A 7909-nucleotide genomic window follows, 5' to 3' on the forward strand; every position below is an offset into this window, starting at 1 on the left:
AGACAAAACCAGATGACTTTCACAGAGGGTTTTGCAGATGATGTTGCTACTGAAATCAGTAAATTGCATTGTATACAAAATAGGATATAATAATGTCACACCAGCGGTTATTACAAATGCAGCCATCAGGCAACAAAGGCAGTGGAAAACCATGGCGTTCTGTAAGTGCATCTCACAACAATGCCCCCTCTCACCAGGGGCCCCTGCGACCACCACCGACAATTTTCTTCAGGCCCCATCAATGTTTTTCATTGTTTAAAGACACACATTAATTTAAAGTCTCCTCCCATTCTCTCTGTAAATTACAGCATTCACAAGAAGTGGCAGCTGCTGTAATTAAGACACAGTTAATTGCCTATCTCCTTAATTGTGATGATAGGATTTTGACAGTTTGGTAAATAAGAATTGTTTGGTTTCCTCTGGCAACTTCAGCCTTAGCAGGCTCTGCCCAGCAAAATGCCAAGTTTCCTAGTTCTGGGACAAAGAGCTGCAGCCCAGTGGAGACAGAATGGGAGGGAAGCCAGGAAGGGTGGGGCATTTATGATTTATTGTGGTCTCCTTTCTCAGCAGGAACCGCCCCGGCACTGACTATTCCATTGCCCTATAAAATCCTCCAGGACCTTTCTCCTGCATGAGTCGGTCATCACGTGAGCCTCCATGACAGGAAGCCACAGAAGCAGGGTGCCTGGCGTGTGAGGCAATGGTCCCCAGCTGTGAAGGGGCACTGGAGGGCACGATGTACTTAGAGGAAACAGAAACCCAGCAAGATGAAACACCCAAAGTTACGGATTACGGTGTGCAGAGCCACCCAGGTCTTTGGCCCACAGTATTCCCAGGAGTCTCCAGGAATGTTCTGAAGAAACAGATTTGGGGGCTATGCAGCCTTGGGTTTAGAGCTGCACTAGGTTTTTGTACTGTAACATAATACCGAAGAAAAGCCGCTTATAAAGAGGAAAGTTTGATTTTGGCTCATGGCTTTGGAGGTTTCAGTCCATGGTCAGTTGCTTTTAGGGCTCCAGTGAGATGCACATCATCATGGGAGTGTGTTTTGAAGAAAAGCCCTCACTTCAGGGCTAGGATGCAAAAGTAAGAGAAAAACAAGAGCCCCAATCTCTTTCAAGGCCATGCCCCACCAACATAGGACCTTGCACTACACCCCACCCCTTAAGGGTTCCAACTCCTCCCAACAGCACCACTAAGGATTAAGCCTTTACCATGTAGAGCTGTGGGGAGCTCCTCCAAACCACAGCAAGAGCCTACCTGTACCTTGACTGCCAGGTAACCGCAGCCAAATACTGAGTGTTCCCAGGTCTCAGTTGCTCCCATTACAAACTGGATTTTGTGGTACCCACCTTGTAACACTGTGAGAATCAGAACAAAATAATTATATAATATACATATTAAAGATTGGTGGGTCATTGGGCGGGGGATTTAGCTCAGTGGTTCCTCTACCTGCCTCACAAGCACAAGGACCCGAGTTCGATCCCTGATACCCCCCAAAAAAAGATTGATGGATTTCCTTCTATTATCTTTTGAGTTTTCCACCAATTTGAAGTTTTCTAAATGAAATGTTTGGGTGCAGGTCCCAAGATACAGCTGTCCCATGAGTCAGACTGAGACATCTTAGTCTGCACACATTTTGAGGTTGACATCTGTCCCCTGTAACTATAACAAACCATTTGCAAACTAATACAGTTTTTTCACAGACATTATCTCTTATAATCCTAATGTGAACGAGCCTTTTGTGGTAGGTTCTATTGCTCTGTTTTGTAGCCAAGGTATAAAGCTGTAATTTTGGCCTGTGGTTTTGTTTGTTTCTTTCTTCGTTTGTTTGTTTGTTTGTTTGTTTTTTGAGGCTGAGGATTGAACCAGAGCCTTGTGCATGAGACACACACCGAGCCTACACAACTCCAGCCTTGGCCTGCATTTGACCCCAAGTCTTAAGATTTCCTCGCTCCCTCCTGAACACCTGGCAGGCTCTCCTTAAACACTATGCACTATTTGCCTAATAAAAAGAAATTTTTTATGATACTATTAACAGTACTGTGTCAGAGAGTCCTGAGAAATTTGGGTTTTAAATAAGATTTCGGGTCCCCGGAAACTTAAGAATGTTTGAATCACTGGGAATCAGTTTTTACGTTGTCCCTTCGTCCTCCAGCCATCTTTTCATGAATTCGTGGAACAAGCTCCAGTCACCCTCCTCCCACAACCTCCACCCTCAGTTCACCTGATGTCATAGTCTCAGGCGAAAACTTTGTGACATGCGGGGCTGCCCGGCTGGTGTGACACAGGGAAAGGGAGGACAGCCTCAGAGGGGAGAGGGGAAAGTAATCAGTGGCACCTTAGACTTGTTCTGTAAACCCAGTCCTACGCCCCCTAGGGCCATGCAGAGGAGGTAGCCAGACGAGTACATAGATGTTAGAATTAGGGAAATGGTAAGGTTGTCACTGGGCATGAGTTTTGCTCTTAAACAGCCTCCTTTTTAAACTTATTTTTTAATTTTTGGTGCTGGAAATTGAACCCAGGACCTCACCTATGCAAGCCATGTGCTCTATCCACTGAGCTACACCAAACAGCCATCTTTTTTCACATTAGACAAGTGCTCTACCACGGAGCTACATCCCCAACCCATCTTTTTTCATTATGACTTTGGGCATGAGTTAAGGGATAGTCAGTCATATTCAGAAACTCACAATAGGTTGATTTATATATTTCTGCATAATTTTAAAAACAACTTGTATGTTTATCAAAGGGAAGGAGGTAGAACATTTTCAGAACTGGGTTTACAAGTCACTGTTAAAGGTTATTTAATAATAGGATGTCTGTGTCTACAAAATAAAGCATTAAAACATTTGACTGGCAGCAGATAGTGAAAACAAGGACTGTGGCTCCTGTTGAGGGACAGAACTCTGGCTTTGGACTGGTTTTGTAGGTTGGCTTTTCTAGGAAACATGCCCTGAGGTGAAAATTTGTGTGGAGAGGTGGAAACACATTCAGGGAAGGGCAGGAAACAGGACTTGGTGACGGGATAAGTTAATCTGGGAATCATGGGCACCATAACCTTCAGCCAAGCCCATGAAGGGCTCCAAAGCTAGAATGGAATTCCACAATCGTCCTGAATCGAAGGGTGGACATTTACTGTGTTCAGTATGTATGAATTACGTTGGGAATTGAACCCAGGGCCTCCGGCATGCTGAGTACCTGCTCAGCCTCTGCACTGCACTCAGGCCCAAGGTGGTTCTCCCATATTCCCACACTAACTAGTGGCTGGGTGTGAACCATCCCAGCAAGGGTTGTAATCCTGCATGATGCCAATTCTTGGGGAGCGAGTGACTGAGCCATGATCTGTGATCAGATGACATTGTCAGCTGGAAATAGACCCAGAGGGGATACAGGAAGCGCAAGAGGACTTTCACAGACAGGACCAGGACTCCATCCAAGTGAATGCATTGCTTTCACTTACCATATCTATATAGTCTCTTTTAACCTAGAAAACTTGCTTAGCCCTTCTTTATCATTCTTGACTTTTAAAAAGAGCCCAGGGCAGTTATGGTGTAGATATTTGAATTTGTCTAATCTTTCCCTATGACTGAAATCCAGATTGTGTTCCTTTCACTCATAATTTCTCTCCTCTCTGAGAAGGTCCAGGATCGCTCTTGTGGTAAACGCTTTTGTTTGGTCTCATTGTTTCATGGTGGCCAGAAGGGGAGCCAGAACTAGTTCCGAAGGGGGCCTAAGTGGTGGCCTCAGTATTGTCCTCAATCCATCAAGCAAAAGAGGAGGGCTATCCCTGAGGAGGGGCGTGGTCACTGCTGCAGGCCCAGAGAGTTAAGACGAATCTGAGCTTTCTACCTCTCACATCCCCTGACTACTCTTTCCTCCTTCCAACTCTGAGCTTTGCACTCTTTTCTAGCCATGGCCCTGACATTGGCCTAGAAGACATTGGCCCAGCTCTTTCACGAGCTCCATTACCCTTATATTTAAGTTCTGAGTCTAATTCTTGTCTTTTTCTGCCTTTCTGCTGCAGGAAATGAGTGTCTCCCTATGCTCCAAAACTCCTCAGTTTTCACTTTTTTGTAAAATAATGATTTGTTCAACATCCTACTGACCAAGAGCCATTCAGTTTCATTGTTCTCATAATTTATTCTTCCTAGCTGGGGGTGGGGCACAGGCCTGCAATTTTAGCACTCCAGGAGGCTGAGGCAGGAGGACAGAAGTTTGAGTCCAGCTTGAGAAATTTAGCAAGACCCTGTCTCAAAATAAAAACCGAAAGTGGACCAGGGATGTAGCTCATTGTGAGGGCCTTGGGTTCAACCTCACGTATTGGAAAAAAAAAAAAAAATTACTCTGCATTCAACTTCTCCATTGCCTGAGAAACCGTACCTGCCAGTTCTTCCCTTCTACTGGGCTTCGGTCTTCTGTCTTCTTGTATCAAGGAGAAGCTTTTGCCAACTGCTCCAGAACCTGGGGATGTAGCCTAGTGGTAGGGCACCGGTCTAGCACACAAGAGGTCTTCAGTCCAGTTTCCTAGCACTGCAAAACTAACAAAAACCCACAACTGCCCCACAGCACAATGCCAGGAGCCACCCCTACTCTGCCCACCAGGAGCACTGAGGACCTCACTGGTAGCTACCAGTGGGTAATGGAATTCCAAAATTCAGTATAGAGTCTGCTTCCTCGGGTCACCTCCAGAACTGGCTCTTTCAAATTGGTTTCACTGGGAAAGAGATTCTGAAACAGAGATTTGCTTGGAGGTGGTTTCCCAGGGGGACCCGGCTCAGGCATGAGCCCCATAAAGGAAGAAAGGGAACAAGACTGACTAGAGAGAGAAACTGAACCCAAAGCAGCAATGGCCTTGCCTCAGCCAGTTGATTCCATAAAGAACTTTGAATCTGGGATGACTGGAGCAAAGAGATGATGTCCTCAGACTGACGAGTCACTGGACGTGGGCTGCAGGTGGGAGCTTAAACCTTGGACACTCGTGTTCTTGGGTCAAGGATAATTGTGAGTTACACAGCACACACACTCTCAGCAGATGTGGACACAGCTCAGTCCTGAAGGGCCAGGCACTGAGTTGTCAACATAGGGATCACCGGAAGAGTTCATCTGTTTGAAAGACATCTCTGAACTAGAGAAGTACGGCAGCCAGAGAGAGGACCAGACAGAGGAATGGCAGGCAGTCGGCCATGGAGGGCTGGCTTTGTGCTCAAATAGGGAGTGATTCAGGGAGGTGGATGAGCAGCATAGCTACTCCATCTCAGAATGGGTTCTGGCTAACCAGATACTGTGACACTTTACCCTAATAATAAGCGTGATATATTTAACAAACACAAATATTCATAGTAGTATCTCCAGGTTGAAGGATTTCTCATTACTGTATTGTTCTTATGTTCCCTCGTACTGCCTGAATTAAAAGAAGAGAGGTTCTATGCAGATGAGGAAGGTGTCTAAGCTCTCCAATGTCACCAAGAGAGATGTGTGACATTAAGTGAAGAGGCAATCCTCAAAGAGTGGATTACCAGTGGGTCCTGGAGAAGAGTTATCTAATTAATGACTTCCACACTTGAAAATGTGGATAAGAAAAAGTGATGATTGCTTGCTTGGATGCTGATCAGAATGACCTGGCCATATTTTGCCTTTTGAATGTCAAGTGACTATACGACTGGATGGAATGATAGAACAAATGGTTTATGAACACATTTTGTAGGACAATCCCATTAACACTCTTCTGAGGAAGCATTAACTTGCATTTACAAAACCCAAGGGGGGAGATTTGGACAACATTCTAAAGGTGAAAAGAAGGAAGAACTATGTATCACAGGTCACTAAGGTTGACACAAGCTTGAAAAATTTATGTCAGTGGGCATCATTATGCAAAAGCAGCCCCTACTGTTTAGAGGATTTTCATATGGCCAGAACACAACCTCTTGGCTGTATAGCTAAATCATCATAAGTTTTGGGTTGACTCTTTAGTTAAATGTTCTATTTTATATTTTAAATATATGACATATATAATACAATCACAGTTTTCTAACAAGATTTATGTCTAAAAGTTGTTTCCTCTGGATAAAGATGTGGTTTTTCTATAAAATGGAATACTACTCAGCCATAAAGAATGAGAAATTAGAGTCATTCATGGGAAAATGGATACATATTGAGGATATACTCCTAAGTGAAATAAATAAGTCACACATGTGTAAATACCGAATAGTTTCCCTGGTGTGAAAAATTATAATGGTACATAAGATCCTAATGATATAACTGACAATGTGAAATAGGAAGAAAAGGGCTAAAGGTGTACGGGAAGTGGGTAGGGTAGGAGAAAGGCAATAAGGGAAGAAAATATGAGAAAATGAAAAACTGGAAATAAAGTATTTGTAAATAGGGGAGGGAGGAGGGGGTGAAAGGCGGGCAGGGACAAGAGGAAAAAATGAGAGCCAAGACCTATCATGTAAAGGTACAAGATCCCAATGATGAGTGTAACTGTACTGGATACCTAAAATGTACTAATAAACTCAAAGAGAAAAGAAATAAAATAAAATAAAAGTTGTCTCCTTAATGTCAATCTGTTTACATTTCCAGAAGGACATCTGAACAGATTCACCAATTGCATGTGGACAGCAATGGTATCTGACTCGTGAGATTAGCACTCGTTTCTTCTTTATTACTTTTTTGAATTGCCAGGAGTATTTTCATGAAGAATGGGGAGTTGTTTGTTTCTTCCATGAACAATATGGGTTGTTACTCTTAACACAAAAATTAATATATTTTAACTGAAATGTAATTCAACCTGGGATTCAGTGTTAAACAGAGTTGGATTCAAACCCTTGATTCATTCCACCATTGTTATATGATTTTAGGCGAGTTCCTAGTTTCTCTTAGCCTTTAGTCCAAATGGAGATAGTAGCCTTCCAGAGTCACAGCGGAGACTGAGGTTGTAGCTGTCAAGTGGCTAAAACTAAAACAGCGCCTGGAACGCTGAAGATGCTTACTCCACAAGTGAGGTTTCTGTAGGGGTTTTATTTTGTTGGCCATACTGGGGGTTACACTGGAGCTTCACACATGCTAGATAAGAACTCTACCACCAAGCTACATGCCCACCCCTTTTTGTCTTTTATCTTAAGATACAGTCTCACTGGGTTGCCCAGGCTGACCTTGAATTGTGCACCTTCCTGCCCCTGTCTCCTGAGTACTACAGCTGGGAGTGCAGACGTGTGCCTATACCTGGCTCCTGGTTTGCCCTTTCTATTTATGTGGGCCCAGCACGTTGCTCCTGTTTTTACATTTAAATTTTCCCTAGGTTGCCTGCTTTCCACAAAATGCTATGCTGCCAAAACACTGGTATTAAATTATTTTTATATTTACTCCCATGGGTTAAGCTCCCAGTGAGAGCCCAGCCTCAGTGCTGGTCTCTCCTAAGTGCCATCTGGAATTTCATGGAAATATTTTATTACTTCCTTGCAAACCTATTTATCTAAGGCCAGTATACTGTAGATGATGCTTTTGTTTTTCTCCCTCTGTAGCACCAGGGATTAAATCCAGGGTACACCAGGCAAGCACCCTACCACCGAGCTACAACCACAGCCCTTGTTTTTGCTTGGATATAGGTTGTCTGAATGAATGTGTTTGCCATTCTTCTCTTCCCAGGTTGTGATTTGATTTATCAGTGCTATTTTGATGCTTTATTACATTTTTAAACAATTACAAGCCTCCTTTGGTGCCTTTAGTAGCAGCAAGATGGAGCTTTGTCTGGTCTGGAACCAGACAGAGCTGGATACTTTTGTCCTGCTCCAACCCTACTTCCTCATTTCTAGCATGCAAAGGGCAGTACTAGCCAGGATGGCACTACCCAGATCCTTGACCTTATGTAGTCCTTGGAGTAATCTTTATAGAAGAGGAATGTGTAGTG

This window comes from Fukomys damarensis, unplaced genomic scaffold, assembly GCF_012274545.1.
Source record: "Fukomys damarensis isolate Sample0158 unplaced genomic scaffold, DMR_v1.0_HiC HiC_scaffold_11, whole genome shotgun sequence".
Taxonomy (NCBI): Eukaryota; Metazoa; Chordata; class Mammalia; order Rodentia; family Bathyergidae; genus Fukomys; species Fukomys damarensis.